The sequence below is a fragment of the Diorhabda carinulata genome, chromosome 8 (genome assembly GCF_026250575.1).
Source record: "Diorhabda carinulata isolate Delta chromosome 8, icDioCari1.1, whole genome shotgun sequence".
NCBI classification, from domain to species: domain Eukaryota; kingdom Metazoa; phylum Arthropoda; class Insecta; order Coleoptera; family Chrysomelidae; genus Diorhabda; species Diorhabda carinulata.
Window position 1 is genome coordinate 14,516,855 of NC_079467.1, and position 20,830 is coordinate 14,537,684.

Below are 20,830 nucleotides of genomic sequence, written 5' to 3' on the forward strand. Positions count from 1 at the left end.
AACGTTAATTGAATTAAAATTGTGAAAAAAAAACTGAAAATGGCAGAAAAGGAACCTAATGGGAGTGCTTCAAGGTAAAAAATTGATTGTGTTCCTTTTTTAGTAGGTGTCGTAAATGCCAGCTTCAAAATACTCTTTGATCAGTAAAATGTTGAATTGTTTTTATTGTTTTGATGGCGATTTTCTTCAGTAAATATTCATAGCAAGTGTAGCCCAGAGTCTCAAGTCGTGAAATAAGGCTTTACTATAAATTGTAATTAGTATAACAGTTTAGGTAAGTGGACAGGCATGCTGGAGAACAAGGAGCTGCTATATATTTATAACTTAATGATGGATTATACAATGTTAAACCGTGATCTTGATAAGCCAACTAATTTGACTCTGGAGAGCCTCTCTTTCACAAAATTTATCGGCAAATAGGAATTTTGGCTTTGTTCGAGTACGATTTCAGGTATTCTATCGTCCCAACTTTTTCAATGTGTTTTTGGATTTTTTAGCTTCTGAATGGTGAATTCTACTATTTTGAGCCATTATCTTGATAAACAAAGCTGATTTGAGTTTGTAGAGGCTATCTATCACAAAACTGCTCAGCAAATAGGAATTTTGACTTTGCTTGAAATACTTGAAACGGTATGAACGGTACAATGAAAATACTTTTGCAAATTTTCAATGTATTATTTCGATTTTCAAACTTTTAAAAGGCGAACCCTAAAATTGGAAAGCTTCCTCTTGATAATCAGACCATCTTTGACCTTGAATAGTCTTTTATTTCCATTTTTTAGCATATTTGATTCCGGTTTCCGGGAATCTCATTATATGAACGCTTATAATCTGGCTCTATATTTCTCTAATGTTTTACAGTAACTCTTTATGAGCATCGAGAAGTTTTGAGGCCTTCCAACAATACGAGAAAAAATTATATTTGAGCTTCCTGCCTAAAATCAGGAACATAACTAATTTTCGTGGGTTTTGGCTTTAATTGGGTTGTACTCAATGGACTAGTGGTCGTTTGGCAAAGTCGATAAAAGGTTAGTAGTTTAAATCAATATTTTAATTCGACCATTTCCCAATAGATGTACATTGTCATGATATTATTTCCGTGAAAAAAATAATAAATGAAAATTTATTCAGATGACAAAAATAGCTATAATAGAATGTGGACGAATTTTCATGTTATATAAGTCAGTATAACTGTAAAAACATCAACTACAGCATTAGCAAATAAGCTTGATAAAATAAATTATATTGAGGACTCATAATCAACCGACAATTCAAGATGAGGAATGTGATCCCGAATGAGATGATAATTAATTGTCATTTGTCATCAGAAGAAATACAGTACGTAGAAATTTGACACGAGAAATGGAGAAATTTTAAATGCAATAGAAAGGTCAGTTATAAACATCTTCTCTCGTACCTGGTTGAAGACACTATAGCATCTGATTTATCTTAAATATTTTTATTATTATTTTAGATATTATTGTCCAAGACCAGACAAAATCTGAAACTACCATCCAGTCAAAAAACAATACAAATAATTAGAAGTACTCGCCAGTTGGTCAATATTAAATACATATAGAAATAATTGATGACCCTTTTTTTAAGTCGATTAAAATTTTACATGCTTCACTGGAATCGAATTTTTCTGTAAATAACCATTTAATTTCCATTTCTCGTTTGCAAAACTTTCGTGTTTGTCACATAAGAAATGTTGTCTCAAGATAAGAATGTGAGAATGTGATATATAACAGATATATATATATATATATATATATATATATATATATATATATATATATATATATATATATATATATATATATATATATATATATATATATTTATATAAAATTATCTCTTTAATGGAGACAACGTTAAAATAACAATATATATTTATTGATATTGGCTCCAAACCAAGGGTGTTATTTTCTTTTATTTTTAATTCAATAATTATTTTTAAACAAATTAAGGATTAACTACCTGAGCCCCATCCTCTTTTGATAATGGCCTGAAAGTGGAAGCCGAAAAGTCGATGACTTTCAACTTTCCAACGCGTTTCAACTGAATAAATAATAAATAACATATTCAAGAAAAGGATAAATTGAGGTACAAAATAAAAATTAAACATTAAAACATGGAACATTTTTCCTTACTATATGTACCTACAACATCATTCGGATTATTTTAATAAATATGACATTTTTTTAAGTCATATTTATAAGAAAATAAAACATTTCATTAAACTAAAATTTAAAACACCCAAAAACAAAACAAGTAATATTATATATCAAGTACCTTACGCTATTTAATAAGGACAGACATCGAAGTATTTATAAATTAGACTAAAAGGTCATCAATACAATGCATCAACAAAATAAATAAAAAAAAAACATTTTTTTAAACGGAATCAAATACAAGAAAAAGAATATTTTTAGAAAGAGTCAGATTTAAAAAGACCTTAAATATTTGATTTAATTTATATAAGTTTTGTTTTGAAAATTATGATGCAACCACGAATATAATTGATGGCTATTACATATTCATAATGTAAATTGTAAACATCAAGTCATATAAAAAATGTTTCGTGGGTGATATCAATGTTACACTAAAAGTAATTTAGACAAATACAGAAAAATAGAGTCCTTAAAATTTCTAATCCAATATTTCATAAAAAGAACCTAAAGATACTTTACAAACTGTTTAATGGAAACTCATATCCTTCTTATCTTTGGAAACGAATTCTATATATGTAATACCTTGACACCATACCAGTCTTCTGGGCTTACAGTAAGTCTAACAATATTATTCCACCTAATTTTTACCATATATAAACTTTAAACTTCCCAGAATCGTTTAATAATATAATATAAAACTAGCTTGCAAACAAAATTTGACCCTTCAATTCGCCTTTACTAAAATGGTCGCTTGCCTCACATGTTTTTTATGAAAGTCATTCTATGGATTATGAAACGCTTTTTTTTAGAAACAACATTTATTGCTCAAAATAATGTGTATTAATAATAAAACTTATCTAAATAACCTTAGTGTTATCTGCAACATTTTAATAACAACAAGAAACAATAAACTCCGTATTTTTGTCATGTGTCAATGTGAATATTAATTTTTAAGCTTTATGAATTTGCTAATTTTTTAATATAGGAAAAAAATTGTTGAGATAACAATCCTCAATTAATGTAACTAATTTTCAATATTCTTATACTTTTGGGTTTGTTGCGAAATTATTTTCGTCTTAGGTCTGTTTTGAATATAAATTAGAGTTTAAATTAACTGAAACATTAAAGTTTCGAACTGTTTCGGTCTACATTCTAGACCCTATCATCCAGAATTTAGATTTTATCAATTTTTTTCAAATAAAATATAAGCTGTTCTTACTAGGATCTTTTCCTTTCAATTAATGTTGGGATGTAATAACGGGATATTTTTTCAATACCTTGGTATATTGAGAGAGATGGAGAATTCTTCGTATAATAAGAAAATTGTATCAACTATCAGTGACCAACATTTCTTGTTAAAATGCTAGCAATCACTTGAACATTTTAATTAATAAAATTTCCTATTCCGAATTTATGTATTTGTTCTCAAATAATTGTTAACCGTAAAACCAAAAATGAAATTAAACAAGAAACAGACTGTGAAATGTTCGAGGAAAAGGTGTCAAACATTTTTAAACGTTAATTAGTCATAACACCGTTAAGATGGGAAAAGACACATATTGTTGTTTGCTACTTTCTCCTATCTACACTAACAATCTTAGTGTAATATTTGATAAACAACATACTGATCAGTATACGAAGGCGGAAGAATTACTTTTCAATCAAAATTACCTCTAACGATAAAAATATTTCATCTTTCAACATAATCCCATTTCAAATTGTCACACTTCTTCATTATCTTGCATAAATGTTGCAAAATACGCTTTACTCTCTGCAATCATCTCTTCTTCTGTCTCATATCGCATCCTACCAACCTATTTTTTCAAGAAAATAATCGGAAGGAGAATGATCAGGCGAATATGGAGAATGAGGCAATAAATCGTAACGATAGTGGATAAATATGTAAGCTTCTTTTTGTGATGGAACAAACTCATTTCAAGAAGTGCAGGATAGTCAGTCGCTGGTCATACTATCTTTTTTTGTAGGTAAAAAGGATACAGCAGTTCTTTTAGGATTCGAAGAACAACTCATTTTGAGACGTTAGCTTTTCTTTCTCGTACCCTCATTGACGGTACATTATCAACTGCATTTAATAAGTCTTGTTCAGCTGCCACACTACATACATTCACTTATCCATATCTATTTCTTGTAGCCTCAAATCCATACGTTCCACAGACGAACTGTCTGGCAAAAAGCCTTCTGGTGTCTAAAAAGTTCCAAAAAGAAATTAACTGTTTATTAATTATTGACAAGTATGATAGATATTTAACGTTTAACAACAAATTATATGGTTACAAATATATTTAGAATCTACTCATCAAATATCCAATAAATAAGTTGTTAATATTTCCAATATCGACTACTGCTGTGTTATTCATTTCTATAACAGGTGAATCTTCGATATGGTGTCAATACTATACTTTCAACTCGTCACATAGGATATCCTTATGAAAGTGGTGAATGTGAATTGATTTAAAGTGTATTATTAAAATAGCAAATATCAGCCAAACGGCTCATTCTATCGAATTCCGACGAAAGTACATTTTCGTTGGCTTAAGGTACGACAATGTCATTTTCTTGGCTTCAAGGTAATGTTGTAAATCTATTCACCATATCAAAATAAACATACACATGCTAAGAATAGTATGAAGATCAAACTTTGGAGTACTATAATTCAAAGGAGAGGACCTGTATTGGAAAAGTTGATATGAAAAACTAACATTTTTGCTCTTATATTCTATATGATCCCGACTAACTCTAATAAAATTCTATTCTATGTACTTAGTTAGTATTTTAATTTTTTTTCTTGTGAATTTTTGTTTAATTAATAACTTCATCATTACTCTATACCAATATCGGTTATTATTTCATAATTTTTAAAACAAAATTTTCCGATAAAGCTACATAGAGTCGATATTTACCAGGAGAAATTTTTTGATTTAAAATTGAATGTTTGAATTCACTTGAAATTTTGGTTAATAGATCTATCATTAAAAAAGTTTGATACTACTAGGTAATGCGCAGTAGACAATTCAATTTTTACGTGAAAATATTAACAGTCATTAACCAATTACCATCCACTACTCGCACAATTTAACCATGTGGCCGAAAAACATTTCACGACAAACAATGTGATAGTTTAAGCAATATATCCATTCTGTATAGTATTTGTTTGATGACACCTGCGTAGAATAAATCATTTCTCATCTATATTTCTCTATAGCACTGAAATGATTTTGAAGGAAGCATGCATATGAATTTATAGGGAATTATCGGAATCGCCAATTTGATAAAATCCATTTCATTTATGACATATCTGACAGGTACGCACGCGCACATGGCGCCACTAATAAAGGCATCAACTTTATTGAAATCGGTATGGTTCTTTGTTTAATTGATAGTTAGTTGCCTATATGGCTCAGGTATTTTCAGATATGAAGACAAGACAATATAGATTTTAATACATAATCAAATTCCCGGTGTTTGCTGTATAGTCTCTATTTTTTTTTTTTCGTTTTTGATTTGTGAACGATGTCCAAATCCAGATTTAGTTTTCGCTGTAAGGACGTTATTCTGTTTTTAAGGAAAATCGTGTCTAATAATCCTATCATAACTACAACCACTTTATAAAAAAGACAGTGAAAGCAAATAAAAACGGCTTCAATAGAAACACGATTAATTCGATAATTCCCTAATAGTTATACTTACATAATATAAAAAAATTCATTGTTAGGTTAGGTTAGTAAATATATGAAATATTTATAAACGACCAAAATTCAGAAGAATCATTCACCAATCTATATATTATTGGAAAACGTGATGGAAAAAGCTTCAATCAGAATGTGTCGAAAAGTATTCATCCGGGATAACCACAAACCTCCTATGGTTAAATCGCATAACTATGAATACTTTATAAAAAAGAAAAATAAAAAATTTCAAATTACAAACAGGTATGCGTTGAATAGGACAATTTTTCGACTTTATTGAAAGTGAAAGCGAGTGAAGTAGGCATTAATAAAATCACTATTAATTTTATAATTCCCTAATATTCGTACTTACGTAATAGCAAAATAAAATTTGTTATTAGTTGTTACAGTAATTATTATATCCCGTAAGGAAGTTGAAAAAGATATTATGTATTACTTATCTTGGACAATCTTATGAACCAAACATTTCAAGTAAAATAGATGTGTAAAATATATACATAAACATACATTCAACTGTCAGAATCATCGAAAAGAACTATCATGGTAAATCTGTCACTAAGTATTATACAGTAACAGTTTATTATTATTTTATACCTAAGACCACCATGTTGTGCTGTAATAAAAAAATACATAAATAAATAGGTACATTTGAGGCGTTTCTTACAAAAACGATCATAGTCCTAAAACTCGGATGTCGCGGTTTAAATTGACACTTATAAATCAGGGGCCACCTTTTTGAACGAGAAAGTCAGATTCTACAACAAGAACCATACTACGAATTTACAGCCGCCAAAAGTAGTTCTACAGTCCTGGTCTGTTTGATTAGTAAGCATGGTGAGTGTTAACGATATTTGTGATGAAAATATTGTTACAAATTGTCAGAAAAAGAAGAAAGAATGTGTAGGGAAAGAGTCAGTTATGAAGGAAAATAAAGTACGTGGTGTGTCACATATAAATCATGTGGGAAAACAAGATCCGGCTAGAGTTACTGGCGCTGATTATAGGTGTGTCAAAAACTGAATATATTTTTAAGTATTCATGTTATTATTGAGTAGATCTTTTGTTTTAGGTGTTCGCGTTTAAAGTGCTTTCAAAATATTAACGAGAATAATCGACAGACTTTGATAACTCTGTTTAATAACATGGCATCAAAGGATGAACAAGATTCTTATTTAGTTGGCTTGACATCCTTAAGTGCTCAGCTTCGCCATAGATCCAGAAAAGTTAGTAATACAAGTGACGATGAACCCAATGCGGAAGAAGGAAATAACAGAATGAAATCATTTAGTAACCGTGCAGTGTTTTCTTACAAGATAAGAGTGGAACGCAAAGAATATCCAGTATGTTTTAAGGCGTTTTTAAGCATATTTTGTGTTACTAGAGGAAGAGTACGAAGAATACAAAATAATCTTTTGCTTCAAAGTAAATCACCACACGATAGAAGAGGAAGGCATACTAACAGGCATAGTCATTTAAAGCTAGGCAATCACATTATTCAAGACGAAGAAATCCAAACAGATTATATCTTCCAGAAACACTTTCTATCAAAGCAATGTATAAAATGTTTTTAGAGAAGTTTCATATTGATGTATCCTACAAAGCATATTGGTCAGTTTTCAGAACATCATTGAATATTAAGTTTGGACTGCCGAGATCTGACTCGTGTACCATTTGGGATAGATTTATATCAAAACTAAATTTATACACTGACTTAGAAGAACATGTTAGTATCGAAACAGAGAAAAATCTTGTTCACTATTATCTCGATCTGGAACCAAACCTTGCTTTTTCTTTGTAGTTATTACAACTTAACATTGTTTAAAAATAAACATTTTTTTGACCTTTTATAGATTGAAATCCTCAGTATCATAGAAATATCCGTGAAAACAATTATTGTCCATAGAAAAAAGAAAAACTACGTTGTTATTTGAAATATTACCAAAATTTTGTTTATTTTTTTTTTTGGCCAACATTCGCTAATTATAAAATAAAATATGTCTTACATAAAGTTTTTTCCATTTTCCAAAAAAAGTCAAAACTGGACTATGGTGGTTTTTGTATAAAACACATCATTTACAAGTTATGTTGTTTATTTATGTTTTCTACTGATAATTTAAATCCACATTAATAAATTGATTACTGGATATCATCTAATGATCAACATCACTTATCATGTCATGTGAGTACAAAGTAAGTAATGTAATTTGACAAATATGGATTGCAGTCTATAAAATGCAAAGAAGGATATAATTTCCGCGGCAATTATATTTGCGCGGCATTGATAAAGAGTATTACATTGCATCCATTTCATTATAAAAAGCTATCCAATTCTGTTAGGAATAATCATTAACAACATGAAATTTGTCAAATTATCGCCCATGGTGGGGAAATATTCCTAAAAAAATGATACATTTTGAGCTGTAGAAACAAATGGGATCAAATCATCATGCTAGAAATGAATAAAAATGCTATCAAATGATATCCCAAACAGCAGATACAAATAGGAGTTGGTACGGATCTAGAACCAAACATTCTGAATATTTGGGCTATATCTTTCCAGAAATATATGGAGTGGAATAATGTGTGTCCAACTAAATTGTCTGAAAAGAAATGATCGCAAACAGGAGATTATCATATAGTTCGATATTCAAGCAACCATTAGAAATCAAGGATCCAATGTCATAAGATCCAAGTTGGTTTGAGAATGCCAATAACAGTTAAATGAATTATCTTTGAACTGAATGTAACCATTAGTAATAAAAAAATCTGAATTCAAAAGAAAATTATAATAAACATTTCAGTTTGGTCTCAATGTTTGGTTATGACATCAAAAAAATTTATATAATCTGTAAATATCATATGTTTCCAATGTAAACAAGTCGCACTGTATGAATGTAAATTGTGAAATGTGGAAAATAAATCGAATGACTTGGTAATGAAGTTACGTAAGTCTTCAACTTCCACTTATGAAGGTACTGTTTGTATTCACTGCCTGGACTAAAAACATATTCAATTCAAAGAAATAAATTGAGCTATTATCTATCAAATAATTATACTCTCAAAACTGGCATCGATATGCAAATGTAATAAAAAATCAATTACTAAGCTTAACTTGAAAATAATCATATAGTCGAGAAACTTTCTTTTTATGTGGTAGAAATAATTTGATTCATTCCTTATATCGGATATATAGTAGTAATTCATGTAGCATCTTAATCTCACTAGTATGATTTGAACGTATCAACCGCTTCTTTAGAAAAACGTTAACACCAAAATTAATAACAATAATAATAAATAATTCGTCTTTTACGATTTATTTCCCTGATTTTTTCGAACACTTCTGGCAAATAAATGCTGGTGTACCATTCAGAATTGACCGTTCTACGTTGATTTAATGGAACGTGGTGACCAGTTATTCCGAAAAAACAGGCTACCATTTGCTTCGAAATGCTTCGCGCAAGTACAGCTTTTATTGGATTTGGCTAATATTGAAAGACTTGAAAGACAGTTTTTGAAAAGACTTGAAAGATTTTGAAAAAAAAATAAACAAAATCATCAAAAAAAAAGTTCGCGATTTAATTCCATTTTTGACCAAGACGAATGTTTCAAGTACCTGTAAACAATCCAAATATTCTCCGTATGGCAAAACGTACTGAATACGTTCACAATTGAAAATAGCAATGTCATAATGGGATTTTGAGGCACTCTAATACTCTACTACTGTTGTTTTCCAATAACTACATTTGACAAGAAAAGGAACAAATACTGACTAAATGGCGAATATACATATTTGGAAAATAGTTTGTGGGAGAATTTTCTATTTCTTCTGGAGTGATTATTACAGTATGTGGTCGTGCCTTATTTTTAAGACGAATGATAACCTTACAATTGAATTTTTTCTCAAATCTCGGCATAACTTGTAAATCCACTTGTAAAAATATTTTTTTAAAATCGAAATGCAATATTAAATCTTCAAAGAAAAATAACATTATCAAATTCCAAGGAGTTACTAAAAATTGTCAATAATGGGAAACGAGATTCACTCCATGAAGAAAAATTTCTAATTACTTAGTTACTAATTTCGGAATACATTCTAGGTACACTTTCGTTTGAAAATGTGATTGAGCTTGATAACTTTCTGCTGATAGAAATTATATATCAAAGTGACTTCTTATTTATTTTAAAAAGAAATTTAGTTTTGTTATCCAGCTTTTCACAAAAACAAAGAAATTCGACCCCATTGATCTAATCTCGGCTCAAATGAAGAGATATGTTGCGAGAAAAAAACATTAAAATTTCAAATTGTTCGTTAATTAATGTGTCCATATCAAAAATTTTATCGCACAATAGGCAAAATGTGATAAATTACCATACTATACCAGAAAAATTAAAATTTTGTATATTAAACTCATTATTATTTCTGCAGAACCTGATGACAGAAAATGACATTAAATTTCTTCAGTTTCTTATTTCTTAGACACTTTTATATGTTTTTGAGGTGATCATCTACGATCTTCAGTGCTCTCTCGGCCATCACTAAAGCGTATACACCTCTCAAAAAAACGCGCTCGAGATAGAGAATTGTACCCATAGGCTTCTTGCAACAATGTACAGCACTCAGTCGAAATTTTTTTTTTAATTTAACGAGAAATTTGAGATTGATACGTTGCTCCTGTTTTCCGTCACACATGGTTTTCGACACGAGAAAAAAACGTTCGTTTCAAACCGCTAATGCACAAATACTATAATAGTGTCGGAAACGTGTTGGGACGTGCATAGAGAAAATATCTAGATACCTACTCGTTTTTTACCCACTCGTCTAGGGCGCCCTTCAAATACAACCGTGAAAAATTGGACTGCACGCTTCAAAATATATCAATTTTCCATTGAAGATGTTGACCGATCGGGAAGGGCACTTTCTGTGTCAGTTCCCGATGCAGTTCATGACATGTTCATCATATAGTTCATGTCAATATAGACATGAGAAAAATTGCTGCCAAATGGATCCCTAAATGTTTGAATGTTGACGAAAAGAGTGCAAGGGTAGAAGTGTCGCGTTCGATCTGTGCTCGTTTTGAAAACGATGTAGACTTTTTAAACCGAATTGTTACTATGCATGAGACTTGCGTACATTTCTACGATCCAGAAACAAAGCAACAATCGATGGAATGGCGATACTATGGTGTCCAAAAATGTGCTGGAAAAGTTCTTGCTTCAGTTTTTTGGGATTGCCATGGAGTAATCTGATTGCTTTTTTGGATAAGGGTAGAACAATAACTGGAGATTACTATTCGACATTACTGACCACTCTACGGGAAAAAATTAAAGAGAAAAGTATCCCCCCTTATTCACCAAATTTGGCTCCATCCGACTATTATCTCTTTCATCAACTGAAAAAGAGTTTAGAAGGTCGTAAATTTTCTTCCAACGAGGAGGTAATAAAAGCTGTGGAGTTCTGGTTTGCAGAGCAAGAAGGAACATTTTTTTGAAAGATCTAGGGACGTTGCAGGTTCGCTGTAATAAATGTATCCAATTAAATGGAGAATATGTTGTTTGGTTCTATAGTAGGCTAAGAATTTTTCAATATATCCTCGTAAAGTGGATTGCCTAACAGCCAGAGTCATCAGATGTACATAACCCAACGTAGTAAATGTCTTATGCCACTAGTTTGTCTGTCCTATTGGTATTTTATTTATTTTGTGAAAGTTCCTAATTGCATGTTGACATTTTTAATAAGAAAGTGATAATGATACAAGGACAAATTATTTATCACTTCAATTCTAACTGGATTACCATAACAAAAACAATAAAAGCTTCAAATCAACAATATAGGTTAAGACCTTCGATTTATATCTAGTTTTAAGCGTACAAAAATGTCACCAATAGATTACTCAATAAAGTTGTTGTTGTAGGTTGGACTGGTTCTATTTTGCATAAGAAATCATCAAAAATGCTTATATTAAAATTTAAATTATATATTTGCAACCGATGAAAAAATTTCTTTTCATATCACGATTTATGCTCCGGAATATGATTTAATGCGTGTTCTAGATTTAATCCTTACAAAAAATTCTATCAATCTTGTATATAGAGTGGGCCATGTCAACCAATCAAAGCCGATTTTCATTTTAGCAGGGCCACTTTTCTAAAGTCAACCCAATTTTTTCAAAATTTGAATTGTCTTTGTAAAACAGTTAATCAACTTCTTAAAAATAAGACATTTGCTAATGTGACATATTTCCGCCATTAAAAATCAATTACAACAAATATTATAAAATATACAGAGTATTTCATGAATAAATAAGCATACGAGTACAAAAAGAACCTGAAAATTTCTAAATACACTAAATTTTCATTTCCAACTTCCCAAATAATGAAAATTCTTATACAAACCAACCGATGAATGGCACTTCAGCCGGGGGTGGGCCTTATCCTCCCCACTCTCAACCTTTGAGACTTGAATTCAACTAATTCTTGTATAATGAGTTTATTCTTGATTTTAGGGTTGAATCGGGTGCGCCAATCCGTTTCGTTTATCCTAGTATGTCGATAAAAACTTCTATTATCTTCTCCCGAACTGTATCTTTACCCTTTTCTTTCAATGTATTCTGTACCTCATTAAGAAGAAGACTTGACATTGTTGTATATAAAAAAAATTATTTTTCAATTCTACGTGCGTAGTTACAATGGGGCTTATTACTTACAAATCACCCTGTATATTGTATATGCGTTATGTTCTTCGAGGACAAATTTGAAAATTATTCCGTGTACGAGTAGTAATAAATATAATGTAACTAAAATACATGCAAATGAATGTAAAACTCTCTAAATTTATGATTCATATCATTTGTTTTCATGCACATAGACATTCATAATACAACTGGGATTATATTTATTTAGCAATAGATCAAAAGGTCATCGTATAACAGTTGTAGATGTTTCTCGTATACAAATCACAGATGACTATAATAATGTTATAAATCTGAATAGTTTTATTTGGTTGATTATCAGAAATTACTAGTTCGAATGATGGAATTCTTTTAGTTTTTGTTAATCTATTGATAGATTATATAACATCCCGTTATGGCGAATAAGAATGCTACATCAATGAAATGAAAAGTTGTGTTAAGGTGATATCTGACAATCCACTTTTTATTTATTTCTGTCTTTCATTCAGCATCTTTCATTGAGAATGAAACGTCTAGGCATTAAATGAATCAAAAGTGATAAATAAATTTATTAGATAACCAATCCAGCGATGTTGGATTTCGGCACTTGATATCAATCACTCGCACTTCTGCACTCCGAATGAACGAAAAATGAAACGTATGAACAAGAGTTCGTTTGACGACATATTCGAGAAAATAAGCGAATAAAGTTCATTTTTTTGTTATTTTGTGTGTGTCTTGTGAGCGTAGAATGAAAAAAAGGGAATATTCATTTGAATTATCATTCATCCGAATGAACCGAAAAGTGATCCGTCTGATATCACATTTACTTTATGTATATAGAAAAAGTAACATAAAACGTAAAGCCCGTTCCAGATTCTCCACGAAATGTAAAAACAACACAAATAGCGTCTCATACTAGTGGGAGGACCGTGCAGAAGAATTGAGAAAAAAATACCTATTTTTGAGTAGAACTTACACAAAAACTACAAATATAAATACGGATATTGCAGAGTTATCAAAAGTTATCCAAAAGTTAGCCAAAAAAGAACTAAAAAACCACATCAGAAAAATATATTTGGAAATAGGTATAAGATAGTGATGAAACAAATAAAAACAAAACAGAAGCTTCTTTTCATATTTATGAGTGAATTAAAGACAAGAAAAGCCTTTGGACTCGATGGAATACCCACCGAAACTGTGAAAGAGCTTTTAGCCGTAGCACCAGATGCTATCTTACAGATCATAAACAGATTGCTGACTACACAAGAAGCCCCACAGTGCTGGAAAATAGTAAAACTAGTATCAATCCATAAACCAGGTGAACCTTAATACTTATAGACCACTTTGTATAATCGATATACTAAACAAAGAACACGAACATCTCATTAAAATAAAAAGAGTTTAGAACAGAAATATCCGCAATACAAGCTATCGAGAAGGTAATAGACATCACCACAAGACAAAAGCTTCATGGCTCAGGGAGAAAGCGATGGTGCGCACTTATAACATTTAAAGTTAAAAATGCTTTAAAATCAGTACCATGCCCACGTTTCGTGGGAACTAACAAACAAAAAAATTTCAAAATATTTGCTGAACTACGTGCGAAATTGCTTCCAGGAACGATAATGTATTCTATAGCCCGCCGAATATAGTTCTCGAAAAAATAAACGGAACCGGAAAGTAGTTATATTTAGCGGAAAGAGAGATAAAAGAAATATTATATTTGAAGTGAATAGGGTACAAATAACTCTTTCAAGGAAATAAAATGCCTAGGTATATGGATTTGGGAAGATATTAATTTTTGACCTCATATCGTAAAAATACCAAACTAGGCAAACGTAATCTCGAGGATAATGCCGATCATCAGATGCCCAAAGATAGATGGACTGATTCAGGTATTGACAGGACACGGATCCTTCGCTACAAATACAAAAAGACCAGCAAAGACAGAGGACACTTGCATTATAAAAACTAGTCTACATTCGAAGCAGTGCTGGAATTCTTCTTTGGTGAGTGCCTTTAGAAGCTCTGCCGTTTTTTGCTTTACCGCTTCCATTAACTTAAATCGGATCCCTTTCAAATCAGATCTTTTTCTAACCATTCAAAGAAATCTGAGCAGACCCGTTGACGCAAGAGCTTTTGGTCAGGGGTCAGATTTTTTAGCACCGACTTCGCATATACTTATGTCATCTGTAATTTCTGGTGTAAAATTTTTCGAACTGTTTCTTTATCGGCGTTACAGTTTCGGCAATAATCCGTATGGTTGATTTTGGTCACTGTTTCCGGAGTTGAAACAGTCACAGTACGACCTGAGCGCTGGTCTTCTTTAGTGTTCTCTCGGTCCTCACTGAAGCGCTTACAACACTCAAAAAAACGCGCACGAGATAGAGAATTGTCCCCATAGGCCTATTGCAACTATTTATAGCACTCAGTAGGAGTTTTTTTCAATTTAACGAGAAATTTTAGATTGGTACGTTGCTCCTGTTTTTCGTTACACATGGTTTTCGGCACGAGATAAAAACACGTTCGTTTAAAACCGCTACTGCGCAAATACTATAATAGTGACGGAAACATGTTTTGGGACGTGAATAGACAAGATATCTAGATACCCAACGCACCCGTATAGGATGTCCTCTAGACGCGTAGTATCGTTATTTAATAGCCAGACCTCGTATACACCAGAACTCACCCTATTTTATTGTCAGAAAATGCAGAAACGAAAACAGAAACAACGCTAAACAAAGACAACTTGATCTTGCTGATAACAAAAGGTAGACAAAATTGGATCATGATAAACAAACTAATGAGAACCAAAGAACCACAGGAAAGAACAAGATAACATATTAAATAGAAAAGGAAAAGAAAAAACAAGAACCAGCAGCAGGCTGCTCAGGCCTTCTTGCCTGGTATACACGAATAAAAAAAGACACACGATGCTTCACGAGCCGCAACGGGGAGGTTGTGTTCCCTCGCCTTTCTTCTTCGCCCCTAACTATCGCTCCGCTTCCTGTCCGTTTTCCGGGCGCAAGTCAAAAGAAGCGAAGGACGAGGCAATTAACCAAGCTCTAGTGCATTAATTTTTTTATACTGCGGCATAGTAAAGACACGTACAGTTTTTCATCTTGGTCGAGTGGAGTAACGACTTTTGTATAATTTTCTTTTCAATATATTTTGTGAGAAAACGGATAATTATACGCAAAATGAACAGAATAATATCAATGTGGGAAATTCAATAAACTTTCATAGTATAATGTAACGTTTTTCGTATTTATTTAAACTCTATCTATGCGTGGGGTGAATTAATAAACACTGTATATTACGTTCTTAATTTATTTACACAATAATACACCTAACTTATACTAATTTACTTGAATAATTTCTGCGATTACTTTTACTAATTCGTTCTTTTCACTAGGACTATTTATTCAAAACTAAGAAGGAAACAAAACAAATAAATAAATAGAGCTTCCTAGAAATTATTCAAAAGAAACAGTGTAAATAAACCGCTTGCTATAAAAAATTATTTACACCCAAACATCAAACGAATCCCGCTATATGCGTCGTCACCAAATTTTAAAATTCTATTGTAGTTGGACATGGCCGGCCTACGGACCAGTTTTGTGAACTTGTTCGTAACAATAAGAGCAGTTTCTTTATATATGTTTCGGGATTCAAATGTATTTTCTTATTTAAAGCTAAATTTTTTTTGTCTTATCATGAAAATGTTTGCGAATTATGAGCGTGTTATCACACTTTTTCACACCAAAATCTCATTTTACTGGAAGAATAATGCTGCATATAAGAATTTTCTGGATTGAAAGTTATTGCAAAAACCCCTTTTCTTTTTAAAAATGTTTCACTTGTGTAACTTGCTAGATTAAACATTTCTCATCATAACATCTATTTTGAAAGTTAATTGAATCCCATTGACAAATCGACAAACAAGCCTTATACACTGTAAGAACTTCATAAATAAAGGCTCAACTAAGACAACAAAAATGGAATTTTATATTTGATCAGTGTTTTGAAGTTTGTATTTATCATAGGTTCAATGGAGCCTACCGCACTAAAGAAGATTACAACGGAGTTCTAATAGTCAATATACCTGTCATCAATGTCACCTTGATCGTTTACCATGTCAGCTGAATGTTACCAAGTTTGCAGACAATATTTTTCACTACGACCGATTCATGCCACATTAAAATCTTCATTTTTAAATTACCAGGTAACTGCACTAAGTGTATATTTCTAAAACTAAGAGATCATCAACAATATTTGTGAGCAGGACATGCTCAGTTCGAAATTAAACTTTCGCGGTACTAGACGCATATGTATTCATCCTAGTTTCCTTTTTGTGATATTTACCACGAACTAACTTCTTACCTATCTGTTTTTCTACGTACTTACTTGTTATGATTCAGTTTGAAATTGTAACAACAAAGTCCGGATTAAAAACCACAATGTACGAGTAGATATCAAAGCAAACTAACAAAAATAGATTAACTTAGATATGCCAAAGAACATAAGAATGTGAAACTAGAGGATCATGAATCGTTCGTGGGAGAATGCATGTTCTGAACATATTCCGAACAAAGCATGTGCATTTGAGTTCGGAAGATATTCAAAATATATTCGGAATGCTAATAGTTATAATTTGACGGGTGAAAAAAATAATATTCTGTTTTCTATTCTGATAGTTGTAGATAAAGTATAGTATTCTTTTCGAGGGTAACGGCATTACTCGAACATTGAATAATGTACTAATATAAACATTTATTAGTATTAGTTGATTAATTGCCGTGGAAATTTTTAAATTCTGGCACCTATTTGTTATTATGACTCATTTTAGGTTTAACAACCCACACTAATATGATTTAAATTTAAAACTAGTTTAAAGTTCGAAAAGAACATTTGTAATAAACAAATAATTACGTACACAAAACAATAGTTCTTGCAATCGTACGTAGTATCGATGACAGAATTTGAAATTACTAAATTTCTATTATACTTAATTTAGATTCATTGGACGAATTGTTTTGAAACAAATAACTGTAGTTAATGAGAGCTGATTTACTTTATATAGTAGATATATTTCGAGGGTATTATAACGTAACCTAGTATCTCAAAAAACACTACTTTACTAGACAGAAATGAAACTTTTGTCGAGAAAATTAAATTATAAAATCGTAAACGTCTATCATTAATTTCAAAGTTTTAGTACTTTGCCATAGATATACTTCAATTGTATTTCAAAAAGACGAATTAAATATATGTTTATAATTAATTTTTGAGATGCGAATTTATGATCCGATAAAATTTTAACAAAATGTCGTGTTACGAGATTTTTCGCGCTTAAGTAAAGTTAACAATAACACATAAAAAAGAATATGTCCTTACCACATTCTAACGATTTCGTCATTTTTCTTTTTAATTCAAAAAACGCTTTTTTAGCTCTACTTATTTCCCAATCACTAACGATAATTTGATTTTTTCGAGCTTGTTTTCTTGATAATAACCCTGAACTTTCGTCTGAGACTTTTTTTACGCTTTCAAAGGAATTATCAGGGGTTAGTATCTCTTGGAAGAACTTGACTTATCAGAATTTTCAACGAATAATCTTATTTTTTAATAATAAGCCGTATTTCAATGTCATAATCTTCGATGGTACTTTCAATTGATCCTGAACAGTCTGGAACCAACTCTCCAGGTTTTTCATGAAGATCATATTAGGTAATTGAAAGTTTACATTGTCTGATACAGATATTGTTGGAATTTCTTGTGTATCATTAGTTGGCTGAAGATAAAAGTAACGATGATTTTGATAATTTTATTTGTTGACTTTTCACATATTTTTTAATGGATTGTTTTTTGAACGCATTTTATAAAAAACAAAAAAATGTAAATAATTAATATAATTTAAAGAAATGAAGCAAACACTTGATCACATGTAAATGAGGTTAAGAATTATATCAGTTAAAATATCAACTTACCAAACGTTTAATTCATCTAAAACAGTCACAGGAATAACATGAAGTTTTTTCAATTGATAAAAATTATGTACGTTTAAAGAAAATAAATAAATATTGCATTGAACCAATTAAAATTTTCTTGAAAACACAATTCAAAACATCACACGGTTTCAAGGTTTACAAAAGACACCTAGAGTGCGTGACTACATGTCGTGAATTACGTGTTTTTGACATTTAGAGATACGAGGTTCTTTTTCTTTGAAATAAATAATATGAGTGGAATTTTTTTGGAAATCAACACATATTTAAAAAAAATTTTTTCAGATTATCATTCAATATGATTTTAACTGAAAACCCCCAAAAATCGAATTACGAGGTTACGTCAGAGTACCCTCGATTTTTTTTATTATGTATAGTAATGTTGCCAATCGCTCCTATAAAACTAGCTGGCACAAGTAAAAAAAAATAATCGAAAAATTTATCGTAAATAAAATCAGGTGCGAAAATCAAATATTAGCTGCATTGTTAATTTTCAAAAAATTAAAAAAAAAATCTGCAGGATTTTTAGAACTTCGCGATCTCTATTTAAGTAAAAATAATTTTGTTCCTTTTGTTTCATATAAGAATTAAGAGATTCTTCTGAAAAAGTATTCCATATTCACCAATCAAAGATTCCTTGAATGACTTTTGTTTCGATGACCTCTCTACAAGTGGTGGATCATAATGAAACGGGTAGTTGTTCCATTACCATATCATATTTAAAATCGATTCTATTTTTATTTGGTTCCTTAACTCATAATTTGGTTCGGTTAGATTAGGTTAGGTTAGATGTAAGTGCTCATTAAGTGCAAGAAATTCCTGCCACGAAGAATTTTATGTTCAAAACTTTCAACCATCAAAAATTCTTTGAATGACTTTTGTTCCGATAAGCTCTGTACAAGTGACGGATCTTGATGAGACAGGTGTTTGTTTCTATATCAAATCTATTCCATTTTTATTTCGTTCCTGAACTCATAATTTGATTCGGTTAGATTATGTTAGATTTAAGTGCTCATTAAGTGCAAGAGGTTCCTGTAAAGAAGAATTTTATATTAAAAACTTTCAACATTCAAAAATTCCTACGTCATTCAAGGAATTTTTGATAGTTAAAATTTCTTCTTCTTCTTTCTTTTATGTAAGCAAAATGCTTGTTTTTTCCTCGTAACCTCTGCCGTTTAATTATTGCGGGATTTTCCAACGCTTCGGCGCCCTAAGGGCGACTTGTCTCTAGCTACGAATATTTTAACCATTCTGTCGTCATTCATTCGATCTATGTGTTAGTTCCACTCTCTCTTTCTTTCCAATATCCATTCGTTTACGTTGTCAATCTTACATGTTTTTCTAATGTCCTCGCTTCTCTCCCTGTTGGTTAGAAGTTGAATGTGGAATTTTTGACGAATATTTTGCACTTAAAGAGCATTTAAATCATGTTTAAATGGAATATTGCTGAGACCATTAGATGCTAGTATGCTCGATGAAATATCAAAATCTGGCAGACCAAAATAACCTAATGCAACCTGACTTAACCGAATCAAATTGTGAGTTAAGAAACAAATTAAAAATTGAATTTATTTTCAATACGATTTGATAGTGGAACAAGCACCCGTCACAAAAGATCTATCAGGGAGGTTATCGAAACAAGAATCTGTTGCACTTAATAAGTACTTAATTCTAATGTGAATCTTCTTCAATGTATTGTAGACTTTATGCCTGTAGTTTCCAACTTGTCATTCTTGGGATGTTGATGTCCATGAATCCATCCATATTTTTGGAGGTCTTCCTAAAGGTCGTTGTGACCCTGGTTTACCGTCTCGTGCGATTTTTGCTAATCTTTCTCTGGTCATGCTGTCTACGTTTACGTCCCCATCTGACTATATCTTCCACCTCACATTCGTGTTTTATGTCTGTGTTTCTCTTTCTGTCTCTTAGTGTGTCTCCGCATATATTTCTGAGTATTTTCATTTCTGTTGTTCGAATGATGTTTTTAGTTCTTTTGTTGTCCACTCTTGCTTCTATGGCTTTGTTGGCTTGTCTTCATTTGTGTGCATAGGTAGTCAAATGACATTACCTGTTCTATGGTTTTATTTTCTAGACTGAGTTTGCACTTCACTGGTTCTTTAGAGACGACAAGGGTTTTAGTTTTTGCGGTGGATACTTGCTTGTTAAAGTTTTAGCTTTTACGTAGAATGAATATAGAAGCTGCTGTAGGTCGTCTTCGCTCTATGCCACAATTACAAAGTTAACGGCATAACAGATTATTTTTATTGTGC

At 31.2% G+C, this 20,830-nt stretch overlaps 1 protein-coding gene across 1 annotated transcript in view; it reads right to left on the reverse strand.

Moving 5' to 3' along the window:
* The window catches only part of LOC130897396 (uncharacterized), a 650,875-nt gene that overhangs the window by 570,381 nt on the left and 59,664 nt on the right, over positions 1-20,830 (reverse strand). The window lies entirely within an intron of this gene.